Source organism: Syngnathus scovelli, chromosome 15, assembly GCF_024217435.2.
Source record: "Syngnathus scovelli strain Florida chromosome 15, RoL_Ssco_1.2, whole genome shotgun sequence".
Lineage (NCBI taxonomy): Eukaryota > Metazoa > Chordata > Actinopteri > Syngnathiformes > Syngnathidae > Syngnathus > Syngnathus scovelli.
The window spans coordinates 9,372,216-9,390,203 of NC_090861.1; the positions used below are offsets into that span (position 1 = coordinate 9,372,216).

The following is a 17,988-nucleotide window of genomic DNA, read 5'->3' on the forward strand; positions in this document are numbered from 1 at the left end:
CTCCGAAACGAAAGCAGCACAAACGAATTTTTTTGCTGCACAAACGAGCACAAACGAAGCACAAACGAACGGTACCAATTTGGGTCCATTTGGAGGAAAAGGGGGGGCTCGATGACGTCATCGCTAAAAAATAAATGTCTAATATCTCCGAAACGGAAGCAGCACAAACGAAACTTTTTGCTGCACAAACCAGCACAAACGAAGCACAAACGAACGGTACCATTTTGGGTCCATTTGGGGGGAAAGGGGGGGCTGGGTGAACTCTGGATGACCTATAAAATAATCGTTCATAACTAAAAAACCATAGCAGCACAAACGATGATTTTTGCTGCACAAACCGGCACAAACGAAGCACAAACGAATCGGACTATTTTCCTTAAATTTTGCGAGGTTGGGGGGGCCAAGTTCACGCAGGTAGACGTTGATTATTGTTGAGATGATGAAGATCAGTAGCAGTTGATAGAAGAGTTTTATTGCCATGAGAATTGTGTAATTCTGGAAGGTTAGTGCATTGGAGCGTGCAAGTGACGTGCAGTGATGGGTCCAGATTGATAGTCTGCCATGTATTTTGTATGCTCTATTGCAGACCTGGGCAAATTATGGCCCGCGGGCCACATCCGGCCCTTTGAGCGTCCCTGTCCGGCCTGCATGAGGCCAATCGTAAATTAGAATTGATTACTACTTAATTAAAAAAAAAAAAAATTGTGTCGTGCGTGCAATACAACTGTTTTGCTTTTATTTTGAAAGGCGTCGCACTTCCGTGTAGCGTACGTGTATGTGAGCTGTGCGTGAAGGCGAACAGTGCGAAGTAATGCTGCCCGAGAAATGTGTGCTGACCCTCAGAAAAGAAAAGTTGACAAGGAGCGCCGTGTTTTCAACAAGACTTGGACTGCCAAGTATTTCTTTACAGAAATGAAAGGTAAAGCCGTGTGCCTGATTTGTGGTACACAGGTCGCTGTGTTTAAAGAATATAATTTGAGTCGCCACCACACGACCAAGCATGAGAAAAAATACATCTGTCTGATAAACAGGGCGCATCAGAGGCTGATGCATTGCTAGCAAAACTGCAAGCCCAGCAAGGACTTTTTATCAAACTTCACACCCAGAGATGCAGCGGCTTTGTCATTTGAGGAAAAGATAAAGAAGTTAAGAATAAATTGTACTGATTAATGATTGTTTTTTTTATTTGACCTATACACCACAATTTCACATAGTTTAATATAAATATAAACAGAATAATTGTATTCATCTAATTACCAGTACCAACTATTTAAAATAATTTAGTGCATTTTACAATGGAAGAAAATTGAGCAGGTTTAAGTTATCCTAGGTGTGGCCCTCTGACACAACTCAGGTTTTTTATGTGGCCCCTTGTAAAAATTAATTGCCCACCCCTGCTCTATTGTATAGTCTGGCTATGAGATCCAGAGTTTCTTTTGTGGTGAGAGACCAAATGGGAAGACAGTATGATATGCTGGACAGCATGATAGAATGTAGATAAGTATTTGAGACATTATGGGTGAGATATGGCCTGATGTTGTTATAGACATACATTTTCTGTTTGAGTTTATTAGTGAGAATGTTAACATGTTTTTTGTAGGTGAGGTGGGAGTCTAAGTCTACTCCAAGATATTTATATGTGTTTGTGACTACTAGAGTTTGATCGGATAGAGTAATGGGGATGTCATGCGGTCACGTTTATTTTCCGGATTTCTGTCTTGTCTGTGTCGTGACTTCACTTCCTGTTTTATTTTGTCATCCCTTCCGTTTCAGTTCGTGGTTCCTTCCTCTGTTTCTGTTGTCTTGTATTCCCTGATCCCGATTGTGTGCACCTGTGTGGTTGACACTAATTGTCAGCACCTGCGTCCCAGCCCTTTTGTGTGTATTTAGTCCGTGTCTTCCCCTTGTCTTGTGCCAGTGTGTCTTGCCTCGTCCCGACCACCAGCGATTCCTTGCCGTACGAATTCCTAGTAAGATTCCTCCTTTCTGTCTCGCCACAGAGCGACGCCTTTCGTTAGTGCCTTGTTCCCCATAGCCCTTTTTGTCTCGCCCGTGTGCGACGCCTTTTGTTTGGACTTTTTGCCGAGTGTTTCCCTCGCAAGAGGCGCTTTGAGTTGTCTTTTTGGTCATCTTTCTGTTGGAATAAATCCGTGAAAAGAAAGACTCTGCATCCGAGTCCTCCGCCTTGTTCCCTGCCTGACAGTACACACTGGCCAGACATGGACTCGGCAGAGTCGGAGCACCTATGCGCCGCAGTGCGCTCCCTCGCCTCACAGCTCGCCCAGCACCAGAAGGAAGTGGGCAATTTGGGCGAGGAGGTCCGAGGGCTCGCAAAGAGCCAAGAAGACTTCAGAGGGGCGGTCGCCGCCCAGGTAGGAAAGCTGGGTCAACAAATGCAGGACGTGCTCTCCCTTTTAAACGCGGGACCAGCAGCGACCTCCAGCCCATCCGCTGCTTCTCCCGTGACGCCCCTTGCTGTAGCTCCCATGACCTGCGGTGCCAGACTGGCTCCTCCAGAACGCTACTCCGGCGAACCCGTTCTTAGCCGGGCCTTTATTACTGAGTGCGAGATGCATTTTGAGAGGTCCCCGGCGGATTTCCCCACCGAACGCTCCAAGGTGGCCTATATGGTATCATACCTGACGGGAAGGGCCCGTACGTGGGCCACAGCAGAATGGGCCAGGGATTCCATCTCCTGTCGCTCCCTCCCCGCTTTTGTCGGGGCTCTGCGTACGGTGTTCGACCCAATCTCCGCTGACCGAGAGAAGGCTCGGCAACTCTGTCAGATATCCCAGGGATAAGAGACCGTCGGAGATTACGCCATCCGTTTCCGCACGCTGGCCGCGGAATGCGGTTGGAATGCGATGGCGCTATATGACATCTTCCTCCGAGGCCTTTCCGGATCCCTACAGGATCAGCTAATTCCCCTGGATCTTCCCACCGATCTCGACGCCCTCATCGCGCTGGCTATCCGCACCGACAACCGGCTGCAAGAGTGGAGGAAGCACCGCGGAAGCAGGAACGCCCCCGCCTTCGTGCCAGTAGCCGTTCCTTCCGCCCTCGAGGCGACCCGCCCCAGGCCGGACGGGGATCGGCAGCACCAGGAGTCGGAACCGATGCAGTTGGGCAGAGCAAAGCTGACAGAGGAGGAGAAGATACGACAACGCCAGGAAGGTAGATGCTACTACTGCGGTGAGCACGGACACCTCCTCCTCTCCTGCCCGGTGAGGAGGACCCTGGTAAGCGCCTTCTCTGCTGCTCTGTCCCCGGGGCGAGGTCTCCCCAAGGGCATGGTTACACAGCTGGGAAAAAATATAGAACTTGACGTGCTAATAGACTCAGGAGCTGATGAAAGTTTGATAGACAGGCACTTTTCGATATAACACACATAACAGAACCTGTCTTTTGGGGCCCACCAGGAGAAAATACGACTACATGTCGTGACCTCCCCAATGAACCCCCTCATTCTCGGGTATCCATGGCTTCAACGCCACAACCCTGCTATAGACTGGGGATCAGGGGAAATAATGGGATGGGGGTCCTATTGTCAAGATTCGTGTATCAAATCTAACCCGCTCTCTGTGCCTTCTGCTCCAGACTCGGAAACTCCAGCAAGGCCAAGGCTACCTCCCTACCCCCCCCACCGTCTGTATGATTGCGCCATTGAACTCCTGCCGGGCTCAACCATACCCAAGGGGAGGCCCTGAACGATTATATATCAAGCAGGGTTGATTCGACCGTCATCGTCGCATGCGGGTGCGGGGTTCTTTTTTGTGGGCAAAAAAGACGGCACCCTACGTCCCAGTATGGACTACAGCCCCCTCAATCAGATCACAATAAAAAAACGGTATCCTCTTCCCCTGATGTCGACCGTGTTCGACCAATTACAGCAAGCCTGGGTGTTCACAAAGTTAGACCTGCGCAACGCGTGCCACCTAGTGCGCATCCGTGAGGGGGACGAATGGAAGACGGGTTTTAACACACATCGAGGACACTTTGAATACTTAGTAATGCCATTTGGCCTCACCAATGCCCCTGCGGTGTTTCAGGCCATGATAAATGATGTACTGAGGGACTGTTTGGATCAATTTGTGTACGTATATTTAGATGATATTCTGATTTGTTCCCCGGATTTGGAGACCCATAGGTCTCACGTCGCGACTGTTCTGCGACGCCTCCTTGACCACCAACTGTACGTTAAGGCCGAGAAAAGCGAATTTCACACAAACACCGTATCTTTTCTCGGTTTCATCATAGCCCCTGGCAAAGTAAAGATGGACCCGGCAAAAGTGAGCGCGGTAACTGAATGGCCTACCCCTGACTCCCGCAAAAAGGTGCAGCAATTCCTGGGCTTTGCCAATTTTTATAGGCGGTTCATCAGAGGCTTCAGTGCTACAGCGGCTCCATTGCATGCTCTAACGTCCCCTAAGGTTCCATTCTGCTGGTCGGCGGAAGCGGAGGCGGCCTTCCAGGAGCTGAAGAACCGCTTCAGCTCCGCTCCTATCCTCACGCTTCCCGACCCGTCACGACAGTTTGTGGTGGAGGTTGATGCCTCCAGTCAAGGGATAGGGGCCATTCTATCCCAGAGGGCCAAGAGTGACAACAAGCTCCATCCGTGCGCGTTCCTGTCCAGACGGCTGACGCCAGCCGAACAGAACTACGACGTGGGAGATCGTGAACTGTTGGCGGTAAAACTGGCTTTAGAGGAATGGAGACATTGGTTGGAGGGAGCACAGCAGCCTTTTCTGGTCTGGACAAACCAGAAAAACTTAGAATACATTAAGACGGCCAAGATATTGAATTCTCGCCAAGCCCGCTGGTCGCTCTTTTTCAACCGATTTAACTTTACTCTGTCTTACAGACCGGGATGCAAAAACACCAAGCCTGACGCGCTCTCCCGTGTCTACAGCCCAGGTCCGGAAGTCAAGAAGCCCGAACCCATTCTGCCTCCTCGTTGCATGGTAAGAGCAGTGACCTGGCCTATCGAAGGCCTGGTGCAGCAGGCCAATGGCAACGAACCACTCCCTAGTGGATGCCCTGAGAACAGACTGTTCGTTCCCGAACAATTACGGTCCCAAGTTGTCCATTGGGCTCACACCTCCAGACTCTCCTGTCATCCGGGCATGCACAGAACCCTGTTTGTCGTCCAGCAGCGATTCTGGTGGCCCTCCATGGGGGCAGACGTCAGGGAATACGTCTCAGCCTGTCCCGTCTGCGCCCAGAATAAGAACTCCCACGGCGTCCGTATGGGCCTGCTGCACCCCCTCCCCATTCCATCGCGTCCGTGGGCCGAGATCTCCATGGACTTCGTCACAGGGCTACCAGCTTCAAATGGGCGAACAACCATACTCACTGTTGTAGACAGATTCTCGAAGATGGCTCACTTTATCCCTCTGCCCAAGTTGCCGTCCGCTAAACGAACGGCAACAGTAATGATGGACCACATATTCAAGATTCATGGTTTCCCAAAGGACATTGTTTCAGATAGGGGTCCCCAATTCATATCCAGGTTTTGGAAAGAATTTTGCAGGCTTATAGGGGCAACCGTGAGTCTCACATCGGGCTATCATCCAGAGGCGAACGGTCAAACGGAACGCATCAACCAGCAGTTGGAGACGGGCCTCCACTGCCTTGTTTCCCAAAACCCCTCCTCGTGGAGCAAAAACCTCACCTGGGTGGAGTATGCCCATAATTCCCTGCCCACCACGGCTACAGGTATGTCGCCGTTCATGTGCGTGTTTGGTTACCAGCCCCCAGTCTTCCCTGACAGTGAGCCGGAGGTGACGGTGACCTCGGCCCACGCCTTGGTGCGCCGATGTCATCGTATCTGGTCGGCGGCGCGGGCCACGCTGATCCGCCAGGGGGACCATGTCAAGCGGATGGCTGACCGAAGGAGACGTCCGGCGCCCGTGTACCGGCGGGGTCAACGTGTTTGGCTGTCCGCCAAGAATCTTCCCAACCGGGGGGACTCCAGGAAGCTGGCACCTCGCTTTGTGGGTCCATTCCCCATCGCCAAGGTCGTGAACCCGGCCGCGGTGTGTCTCCGCTTGCCCAGGTCCCTTGCAGTCCACCCCACCTTTCACGTCGGGAAGATCAAGCCGGCTGTAGACAGTCCGTTGGTGCCAGATCCAGCGCCGCCCCCGCCTTCGCGGACGGTAGGAGGTGGGACTGCCTACACGGTGAAGGAACTGTTGGACGTGCGCAGAAGGGGCCGGGGCTGGCAGTACCTGGTGGACTGGGAGGGTTATGGGCCTGAGGAGCGGCAATGGGTGCCGCCTAGTTTTATTTTGGACCCAGGGCTATTTGAGGACTTTTATGCAGCTCACCCTGAGGCTCCTGGGCCGTCTGGGATCCGGTTGTCAGCTGACAGTTGACTCAGTTGACACTAATTGTCAGCACCTGTGTCCCAGCCCTTTTGTGTGTATTTAGTCCGTGTCTTCCCCTTGTCTTGTGCCAGTGTGTCTTGCCTCGTCCCGACCACCAGCGATTCCTTGCCGTACGAATTCCTAGTAAGATTCCTCCTTTCTGTCTCGCCACAGAGCGATGCCTTTTGTTAGTGCCTTGTTCCCCATAGCCCTTTTTGTCTCGCCCAAGTGTGGCGCCTTTTGTTTGGACTTTTTGCCGAGTGTTTCCCTCGCAAGAGACGCTTTAAGTTGTCTTTTTGGTCATCTTTCTGTTGGAATAAATCCGTGAAAAGAAAGACTCTGCATCCGAGTCCTCCGCCTTGTTCCCTGCCTGACAGGGGAGAGTTATGGAGATGTTTTTCCTAGGGGAGTGGAAATACATTATTTCAGTTTTTTTTATATTTATCGTCAGATGGTTTACTTTTAGCCAGTCACGTAGGAGCTGGAGATCAGAAGTAAGTTTGGAGTTTATGGTTTCGATGTTCGAATCTGAGGTGAAAATAACTGTGTCGTCAGCATATAATATGATTTGGGTTTGTTTGCATATGTTAGGCATGTCATTGATGTACATAATGAATAATAATGGGCCTAGTGTGCTGCCCTGGGGAACACCAATGGGAGATGGTAATGGAGTAGATGTGGCCTGACGAATATTAACAACCTGGATTCTATCCGAGAGGTATGAAGAGAGCATAGTTAGCACTGAGGGGGAGAGATGAAAGGAAGCTAGTTTGTTATGGAGTATTTGGTGATTAACTGTGTCAAAGGCTTTACGGAAATCTACAAAGACTGCTCCTGTGATGTGGCCTGAAGGAATGGGGTCAAAATACAAAAAGTCCTGCCTAGCTACAAAAACAGATGTGCTCAAACCTCATTGAATAAAGTACATAAGCAGACAAGTATATTCACATATTAAATAAATAAAAGAAACATTTTAAGCATATAATTATACCTACACACCAAATCAATAAAGAAGACATAACTAGACATTTTTGATACAGTGGGGGAAATAAGTATTTGACCCCTTGCTGATTTTGCAGGTTTGCCCACTTACAAAGAATGCAACGATCTACTATTTTAATCATATGTACATTCTAACAGTGAGAGACAGAATCCCCAAAAAAATTCCAGAAATTCACATCATATGAATTTATAAAAATTGATAACCGTCTGATGAGGAAAAACAAGTATTTGAACCCCTGGAAAAACAGCATGTTAATATTTTGTAGAAAAGCCATTATTGGCCAGCACAGATGTCAAACGGTTTTTATAGTTGGTGACAAGCTTTGTGCACATTTCGGCAGGGATGTTGGCCCACTCCTCCCTGCAGACAGCCTCCAAATCATTCAGGTTCCGAGGTTGTCGCCTGGCAACTTGAATTTTAAGCCCCCTCCAAAGATTTTCAATTGGATTCAGGTCTGGAGACTGGATTGTTGATCTGCGCAAGGCTGGGATGGGCTACAAGAGAATCGGAAAGCAACTTGGAGAGAAAAGATCAACTGTCGGTGCAGTTATCAGGAAATGGAAGAAGCACCACACCACCGCCAACCTCCCTCGGTCTGGGCCTCCACACAAGATCTCACCTCGTGGGGTCTCCCTGATCATGCGAATGGTGAGGAATCATCCCACAACCACAAGGGGGGAACTGATGGATCAACTGAAGGCAGCTGGGACCACAGTTGCAAAAGTAACGGTTGGTAACACATTACGCCGTCATGGATTGAAATCCTGCCACGCACGCAAGGTCAAAAGAACAAACAAACAAAAACATGGTAAGTGGTGAGAACAAACTTTGCATAGTCAGGGAACATTAATAAATACGTAGATGATGTCACAGCCAAAAGCTCACATAATTCCGTACAAAATGACAAAATTGAAAGAATGATGAATGGATGAGTTGGAACAGTGTATGTGCAAGAATGGAGGAGAATGTTTAAAGTCAAAGTTAAAGTCCCAATGATCATCGTCACACACACATCTGGGTGTGGTGAAATTTGTCCTCTGCATTTAACCCATCCCCATGTGATTTTGATCCATCCCCTGGGGGAGAGGGGAGCAGTGAGCAGCAGTGAGCAGCAGCGGTGCCGCGCTCGGGAATCATTTGGTGATCTAATCCCCCAATTCCAACCCTTAATGCTGAGTGCCAAACAGGAAGGCAATGGGTCGCATTTTTATAGTCTTTGGTATGACCCGGCTGTGGTTTGAACCCACAACCTTCCAGTCTCAGGGCGGACACTCTACTACTAGGCCACTGAGCTGGTACAGGAAGGTCACTTGGAGATAAAACCAGCAGGTGCCAGAGGGAGACAGCCCAGCCAAAGATGATCGTCAAGGCTGAAAGACGGAAAGGAAAACAACAGCCCCCACACATCGAATCGCCCATAATCAGCACCAAACCCCACGGAACCAGCTCTCACCGAACCAGAACCCATTCCCATGGAATCAAACTCTCCTGCGAACTTGCCCCACCCCAAAGACTCATCACCCATCAAACTCGGCCCACACTGCCCGACTGAATATAAGCTGACCAAAGAACCTAGAACGTTGCCTTTTCTGAATGGAGACTTTCCGCTCTTGAAAGGCCCAGCGCTGTATTGTACTTTCCTGAAGACAGAGCTTTCTGAACAAGAATTGTGATTGAACTCAACCAACCAGTGTAAGTCTAATTTCTGCTTGTTTTGTTTTTGTTTTGTTTCTACATTTGTGTCTTAGCATTTTCCTAAATCTGAAGAAATCAAACGAGCACGCAGTGAGTAAATTGGATAACAGCTGATTGGCAATGGCTTTTGCCGTGAGGCGCAGATAGCGCGCTCCCTAAATTGTGGACAAAATCCAACAGGCCTTTATTAAGAGAAGTGCGTATATATTCAGTGAGTAGTAGCGCTGCAGATAGTGTAGAACGAGCTGATCGGAAGCCAAATTGTGAGTTGTTGAGAAGGTTGTTTGTTTCAAGATGTTCTAAAAGTTGTTTTGACAAGATTTTTTCTAAAAGTTTTGATATAGGTGGGAGGATTGATATGGGACGGTAGTTGGTTAGGGTTGTTCGGTCGTCTGATTTAAATATGTTTTATTTTCAATAGATTTTATTGACCTATACAATTTCAGTGCAGTGGTTTTCTGTGCGATTAGATTGAAAATATCTGAGTTTATCCATGGTAATTTTTTCTGTCGTAGACTGAGTTTTCTCGTAGTAGTGTGTTTTTTCCGTATGGCTTCTATACGATTCTGGAAATTTGTTCTGGGTCGGTGAGTGCTAGTTGATTGCTCCAATCAATATTCTTTATTTCTGTTTCATACTGTGGTAGGTTAGATCTTGGTATATTTGAAATAGTGCACTGTTGATTTTTCCGAGGTTTCGGGTTTTTCCCAACTGTGTATATCAGAGAATGGTCTGCTACGGCTACGTGGATGACTCCTGATGTGCTATATTTTGCGGGTTGATCGGTGAAGATGAGATCGAGAATAGAGCTGCGAGTGTGACATATTCTAGTTGGTTCTTTTATCAGTTGGTGGAGTCCTAATTTTTCTACCATGCTTTTTAGAGGTTTGGATGATTTGTCTTTGTAGTCTAAGTTCAGGTCGCCAATTATGATATATTCCTTTGTTTTTATATTTTCTATAATATTGGATAGATTTTTAATATAATCTGTGGGGTTTGTGTTTGACGGCCTATAACTGGCAATAACTGTGATTGCATGTTGGTTGGTAAAGCTGATGACCAGTTGCATTGTTTCAGTTTCTGTTGTGATTGGGGTTACTGTGTGTGCATATGATTTATTTACTAGTAATAGAATACCACCGCCAGGTTTATTTGGCCGGTCTCTTCTGTGTAGTTGATAATTGTCTATGGAGATAAACGAGTCTGGTGTGATAGGAGAAAGCCACGATTCTGTAATGATAAGATGTGGTTTGCCTTGTTCAGTGAGTATTTTTATTTCATCAAGCTTTGATGTGATGCTTCTTGCATTAAGGTGGCATATTTTAAAACCTTTAATATTGCTTAATTGGCATATGGTTTGAATTTGTTTTATGTGATTCTTATTTTTTCATTTTGTCATTTGTATGTTATTATGGGTGCTAGATTGGGTGCCGGTATCTGTTTGACTGGAATAGGATTGCGTGATGGGCTGGGAGCGAGCTCCAGAGGCATGTAGTTTTGGACTAGGGTTTAGTGGGATATTTATGAGGTTATTATGATTGGTTAATTGTGCCTGAGATCGATAGCCGGTGGTGGATACTCTAAAAGAGTAGAAAATTCATTCAGGTGTGGACATGAATTTTTTGCAGTGGGAAAGTAGTGTGTGACAGTGGTGTGTTTTTTTCCTTTGGTGAAGGTGGGGGGGTGGAGTAAAGGGACCAGGTGTGAGGACTAGCGTGTGGGGGAGCGGAGGAATCTTGGTTAGTCCGAGGTCTGAGGGGAGGTGAACTGTTGTTGTGAGGGAGAGAATGGATCGGACTATCCTCGCGTCACGACTCATGGAGCCAGTCCAGGGTTTCCAGAGTGAGCTCCATGGAGAGGGAGAGCAGCCGTGCCCCCGCCTGGTTGAGGTGTAAACCGTCCCTTGCATAAAGATTGTGCTGTTTCCAGAAGGTTGTGAAGTTATTGGTATAGGGCACATATGTCAGAGTTACGGCCCGCGGGCCAGATCCGGCCCGCGAATTGATTATCTATGGCCCCCTGGATGATATTGAATTACTATTAGAACCGGCCCGTAGGCCACAGCCGCCCGCTGGTGTTTTGCACGCACCAACACTACATTTCCCACAATGCAACGGTAGCCCGCGATGTCCCTGCAGCTCGCACAAGCGGCTTCATTATTCATCAGTAGTCAGAGCAGAGTTCAACTTTCTGATACCCCCCTCCTCAAAAATGGCTAAACGTAAGGTGGACGCTGAGAACAGGGGGTTTCAGGCCAGGTGGGAGGCAGAGTACATGTTTACGGAGGTAAGAGGCAAACCTGTGTGTCTTCTGTGTGGAGAAAATGCGGCTGTAATGAAAGAATTAAATTTAAGAAGGCACTATCAAACGTCTAAGAAACACACAGACCAAGACAAGAATATGGAATATGAACAAAAGCTACAGAAGGTGGAAGAATTAAAACGAGGCCTTAAGTCCAGACAGGCTATGTTCACGTATGCTAAATCACAAAGCGAGGCTGCTGCCAAGGCTAGCTTTATTGTGGCAAAAGAGATCGCCAAATCAGCCCGGCCCTTTGCAGAAGGAGAGTTGATCAAAAACGGGTTTTGAGCCTCAGAGCCTAACCCCGAACATTGATGAACTTGTACAAACAATGAGACACCTCTAAGTATCAGGCTCAGCCTCAGACAAGTGAGCATCACAGAACAGTAACGTATTTTCCGTTTTTTAATTCGGTTACATTTTTACATTTGTTTCTACAAGACGTGATTTTTCTTTGAAGAAAGTATTGTTTTGTCTGTGTGCCGTAAATTTTTGAATTTTATTTATTTATATTTATTTTTCAGTTGAATGGACCAAGGGAAAATTGCAGATAAGAGCCATGAGAAAGAATACAACTGATTTGATTATTTTTTTATTTTACGATTTGAAAGCAATGATCGGTAGATCATAGAGCAGCACAATAATACATTTTCAGTTTATAATGCATGCACTTTTACTTATGTATTTATGTTGATATTAAGAAACACATTTTGTTTTTAAAACAATTGAATTTTTTGCTGTTTGGCTGTTGAAAATGTTTTCCCTTGAAGTTACTGACAGAGCCATAACAAAATATTGCCATATTCATTTAATCATTAAATAATGTACACTGTGTTAGGTCTTAGTTCAAAAGGCTATGTGCAATCATTCCGATATATTTTAATAAACATTGAACCAGTCCGGCCCTCGGCTTGTAGCAAATTTGTTTTTTTGGCCCTCGGTGTGTTTGACTTTGACATCCCTGGTATAGGGGATCTTGTTGGCGGTGCAATGGGCCTGGAGCCAGATGTGTAGATCACGGATCCGACTGAACTGGGTGTCGGTGAGTCGTGGAGATGGAAAGGGGCCAGAGATAATGAAGGCCTTACCAGTTGCAGAAACGGTGGAGATGAGTGTACAAAAATGTTGTGTGAGAGTCTCTGAGCGCTGGAGTTTGATGTCATTGGTCCCGATGTGTATGATGACAGTGGAGATCTGTGGACGGTGAGCTGTCAGTTGGGGGATGCAGGTGTTGATGTCGAGGACCTTGGCTCCGGAGAATGAGTGGGTCTCAGCTTTGGAGAGGGAAACGTGGCGTACCATTGAGGATCCAACCACCAGCACAGAGGGGACGCGGGTATGGGTAGGTGGACAGTTTGGTGCCTGCAGGGCTGCGGTCCGTGTCCTGTCAGATTACTGGTGGCTCTGAGCGTGGTGTGGTGGGAGGGGTCGGGGAAGTGAGTGCTTGAAAAAGGGGTGACGGGGAGGGGGTGGGAGGAAAGGTGGTGGGTAGCGGGGGGTTGGGAGGAGAGCTGGTCGACAGTGAACTGGCCAGTGGCGTGTTAAGGCGTGTGGCAGAGAAGATGGTGGTTAGGGAGGGGTAGGGAGAAGAGCTGGTCTACAGTGAGCTGGCCAGTGGCTTGTTAGGGCACATGGCAGAGAGAACGGTGGGTAGGGAGGAGAGCTGGCCTGCGTTGAAATGCCCAGGAGTGTGGCTGGAATGGTGGTGGGTAGAAAAGGGTGGGGCGGGGGTTTGGGTATCGCCGTGTCTGCCTAGGAGGTGGGTTGTGGATGGTGGATGCTCTGCTGGTTGTCCTGCCGTCAGCAGGCCAGGTTTTGGGGAAGGCTACAGTAGGTGTTGGCAAGGGTGATGGAGGTTGATGAGGCAAAGGGGAGAGTACTCCCGGTACTTCCCAGGGGGGCTGTGGCAGGGGGCGTGGAAGGGGGGGGGCGAAGAGGGAGGTGTGGGGGTAAGGGGGCGAGGAGGGCTGGGGGGAGGTTTGAGGCGGATAGCAAGGGGGAGAAGGTGCCTGCAACAGCCCACAGCGACCAGTCTGTTCCAATAACTTCTCCCAGTTTGTGGGGGGAGAGGACCGCTTAGGGTTGGGGGTGTAGTGAAAGGCTATTGGTGGTTTGAGGGTGGAGGAGAAGGAGCTTCTTGGCTTCTTGGCCCTGGGTGAGTGGAGACGAGCATCCTTCTCAGCCAGGAGCCTGAAACGGTTTGGGTGTGCGGGGATGTCACCTGAGGGTGAGGTGCTGATGCGTGAGTCCCATCCCCCCCTCTTGCGGTTGATGTGCGGTTCTATCCAGAGCTCTGAGTGGCGACGGGCTGTGGAGCAAGGGCTCTGCGGTGGCTCCCCTACTGCAGCAGCATTGCAGGCTTGTCGCACCAGGAGCAGGGTGTCAGCTTGGGTTGGATCTTGGAGGAGGGTGGAGGTCAGGAGGAAAACTTGCTTCTTTATGTTGAGGAATCCATGGGACAGCTCGGCCAGTGTGAGGTGGTCCGGGGGTGATGTCCTGACAGACATGCTAGTGTTAGCATGCACACAAGGCCTCTAGAAAGAGGCCTCGATGGGGGCCCTACGATTGGGCCTCTTGAGTTGCATTAGCTTGCCGAAAATCACAGCTGGGCTGAAGTAGCGTGATGGTAGCTGTGCCTCTGTAGTCCAGTGGTGGCAACTGTAGGCTGCAGCAGCCTGGTGGCTTATGCAGCCTGGAGGAAGCTACTGTAAGCTACAGCGGCCTGGTGGTAGCTGGGCATCTGTTGTCCGGAGGTAACTACTGTAGTCTACCGTCCCCTGGTGGTAGCTGGGCCTCTGCAGTCTGTAGTCTGGTGGTAGCTACTGCAGGCTTCAGTAGCCTGGTGGTAGCTATTGGCTGCAGTAGCCTAATGGTAGCTGGGCCCCTTTAGTCTGATGATAACTGCTGTAGGCTGCGGTAGCCGGATGATAGGTGGGCTGCTGAAGCCAGGTGGCAGGCTGCAGCAGTCTGGTGGCAGTTGGGCTGCTGTGTAGGTTGATGGTGGCTAGCACAGCTAACAGATAGCAACGCTAGCAAAGCTGGCTAGTGCTAGCAGGCCTGCTAACATACCAGAGCACATGCGGCAGAAAACATAAAAATAGTACACAGAAAAACAAGATTGGTTTTCTGACTAACCTGTACAATGGTGGTACACTTGCATTCGACAAATGGCCAGAAAGCTCTCAAAAAAACACTAAAATCACTCTAAAATTGCAGGCAATCTTGGAAACAACTCCTGAACCTCCACTAAATGACATTGATGCAGCATTTTAGATTTTTGTTAAGTAAACGTCAGAAACAAGTGCAACCTACTGTCGTTCTGCTGCTTGTGAATGGAAAAATGCTTTGGCAAAAGGAAAAAAAATCGTGTTTTGTTCTAGAATGGCAACTCGCGGAAAGGAACCAGGTGCCCGTGTTGAGTTTTCTCAGTTGCGGCCACATGTACATGTCGGACGGCTTGTCGCCATGGTCGGGAAACACCTCGTCGATGTTGGTGGTCCGCCGCAACGATCGGTCGTGCATTAGGAAGGGAACGCCGTCAAAACTAACAAGAAGGCAACCGCAAAATCAGTAAGCTATTTAGATCGGTACCGTACAATCAACGTCTATTATTGGTGGGGGACATTCAGGGAGCAAGCCTTCCGATAAACGCGCCAAATCTGCAAGTAAGTGATGCACGAGGCGGGTTGGCCGGCCGCCTGAGGTTCAATGCTGCAAAGTTTTTTTTGCCTTCGGCCTGAGCGCATCAACAGCAGCAGATTGTGTTTTGAAGGCCGATGCTGGAAGGTCATTGGCACATTTTCTAATGACTTTGTCACGCAACAGTCATCCAGCAACGCCCCCTTATCACCAGGATCGCTGTCACCTGTCGCGGGCTCATTGTGCTATATTAGCGCGGCCAGCGCGACAATGCTTGTCAGCTTGTCTCGTGTTGTCTCCGTGCACACCGGTCCTTATAAGTTTGACTCCCCGTTTCTTTATGATTCGGTGCTGTTCCTGTCTGTCCAGTGCTACCTTGTCAGTCCGCAGTTGCTCTCCTTGGATATCACCTGTCCGCCACGTCCAGTCCTCGCCATTGCGAAGTCTTGCCGCCAGCTCCTTCCCCTGGCTTGCCATCCGGCTATCCACCCCTGACGAGCGCAGCCTCGACCGTTCGCCGCTTCAGCCCTCCAACGTTCCCCACTCCCTCCACAATAAAGACTGCTTCACTTTGCATTTGGCTGTACTGTCCGATCTCTCACAGGCTTAGTCCATTCCAGATCGCTTTTTCTTTTAAAATCAGTAGCAAAAAATCAGTAGTTTAAAAAAAAAAAAAGAATCAATACCATCGTAATTAATCTCAATATAAGCAGTTTGCGCTTCATGTATGTACTGTATGTACTTTAACGTAACTTGGCCTAACTTGGCCACCAGGAGTCAGGAATGAAGAAAGATATGAACAAGATCAGCAAAGACACCCTATCATAGTTGAACTTTTTAGCAGGGCCTGTGAGTGTCGTTGCTGATGTTTTCTTTTAGATTCCGTTTTAACATATCATGCAGTAGCGGTTTTTGGCATGGGCAAAGTGGGCGAGCGGCATTTTTTATGTCACCTGTGATTAAAAGTGGTGATGAAAAAGGGGGGGGGGGGGATCCACTGTATAGTGCAACATTATTAGTGGGCTAAAGCCAATCACACCTCAGTTTCTTCCCAAAAACACACGTCATGAATAGTATTATAAATATTGGCCTAGAATTTTCTGAATTGTGTCACATGGGTGATACAGAGCTATAACGTCACCCCCAGGTTATGTGAAATTGGTTAAGTCTCCTCTTCACCTCTGAGGGAGTGACAGCGTTGGGAAAACTATCGACTGTTGTTCTTGTCGAGTGCCAAATAAATGAGGGATAGAAAAAGGTCAAAGTCATCATTGTTAATTTTTCTAAATTATTAGAAAAATTCTCTGCCAATTTATGTATATTCTATACACACTGATAACTGTAATGGTCAGAATTGTCATGCGGTCGCGTTTATTTTTCCGGGTTTCTGTCTCGTCGATGTCGTAATTTTACTTCCGGTTTTATTTTGTCGTTCCTTCCGGTTCAGTTTGTGTTTCCTTCCTCGGTGTTGGTTGTCTTGTCTTCCCTGATCCCGATTGTGTGCACCTGCGTAATCGATACTAATTGTCATCACCTGTGTCCCCGCCCTTTTGTGTGTATTTAGTCTGTGTCTTCCCCTTGTCTTGTGCCAGTGTGTCTTGCCTCGTCCCGACCACCAGCGATCCCTTGATGCCTGAACTCTCTGTAAGAATCCTCCTTTTTGTCTCGCCACCGAGCGACGCTTTTGTTTGTGCCTTGGTCTCCATCGCCTTTTTGTCTCGCCACCGAGCGACGCTTTTGTTTGTGCCTTGGTCTCCATCGCCTTTTTGTCTCGCCCCAGTGCGACTCCTTTAGTTGGTACCTTTTGCTACGCGTTTTCCCTCGTAAGAGGCGTTTTGATTTGTACTTTTAGCCTTTTGACTCGCCTCAGTGCGACACCTTTTGTTTGTACTTTTTGCCACGTGTTTTCCCTCGCAAGAGGCGATTTGATTTGTACTTTCGCTCTGTGTGCCTGCTGGAATAAATCCAAGATAGAAACGACTCTGCATCCGAGTCCTTCGCCTTGTTCCCGGCCTGACAAGAATTGTCCCATTGTCTTTGTGCACTTTAAAAAGCGTTTCCTGTTGTGATTGCAATAGTGAAACTTGTGCAATTGAGAAATGCAATTTTTACTTTCTCATGTTCTATTAAAAAACATCTGTGTGAAATGAAAATAGATTTTTTTTTAACGAGGGGGGGCACTTGGAAGTAGTCTCGTCCAGGGCTTAAATTTGAAAAACTGTTCACGTTATACTTGTGTGTTTAAGGCACAAAATGACCTGATGATGACATCTGTCTCCAGACCTTCACATCCCGCCTCCACCGCCTTCTCGAAAGCCATCAGTGTGTTTTCCGGAGCCATCTGAATATGAAAATACATAATATATACAACAAAACGGAGGCCTGCTGCGTGAGTCACATTTGCTTGTCTGATGAGCAAAGTCCACGCTCACCATGGGGGCTCCTCGGTGGCCCAAGAGAGTCGGTGGAGGGCCCAGGGTACTGCGCTTCCTGACACACGGCGAATACATCCCGAGAGGCAACAAGTAGAGGGCCGAAAGCGCGCTCAGATATGTCGCCAAAATCAAGTACCGCCTCTCTGTCAATGACAGACACGTACGCACGCAAACCTCACTCATACAGTCAATTCAAAGCAATCTTAAAATCTGGATACAATTTAGATCAAACAGAGAGCTATGTTTGTGCTTTTCCAGTCCCAACTCACTTATCTGGAGCGTGCTGCAGTGCAACGCCACCGGTCAAGCCAGCACCGTCATCAGTGAAACAGCGGAGGTACAGCGCCGTCACCTGGTGGCAGAAACGGCGGCAGAAGCGCAACCACGAATGGTGTTGACCGCAAATGGCGGGACCACGGATTGCCTAACCGCGGATTGCCCGACCATGGATGGCGGCGACCGCGGATGGCGGCGACCGCTGATTGTCCGACCGCGGATTGCCTGACCATGTATGGCGGTGACTGCGGATGGTGGCGGCTCACCTGGAAGG

The 17,988-nt window shown here is 48.5% G+C and overlaps 1 long non-coding RNA gene across 1 annotated transcript; it reads right to left on the bottom strand.

Moving 5' to 3' along the window:
* Nucleotides 1–16,422: 16,422 nt before the first annotated feature.
* Nucleotides 16,423–17,573, bottom strand: LOC137840948 (uncharacterized). Its single transcript, XR_011088154.1, has 2 exons — nt 17,436–17,573; nt 16,423–17,344 (listed from the first exon to the last, which is right to left on the bottom strand). It is a non-coding gene; the product is annotated as an uncharacterized lncRNA (long non-coding RNA).
* Nucleotides 17,574–17,988: the final 415 nt, after the last annotated feature.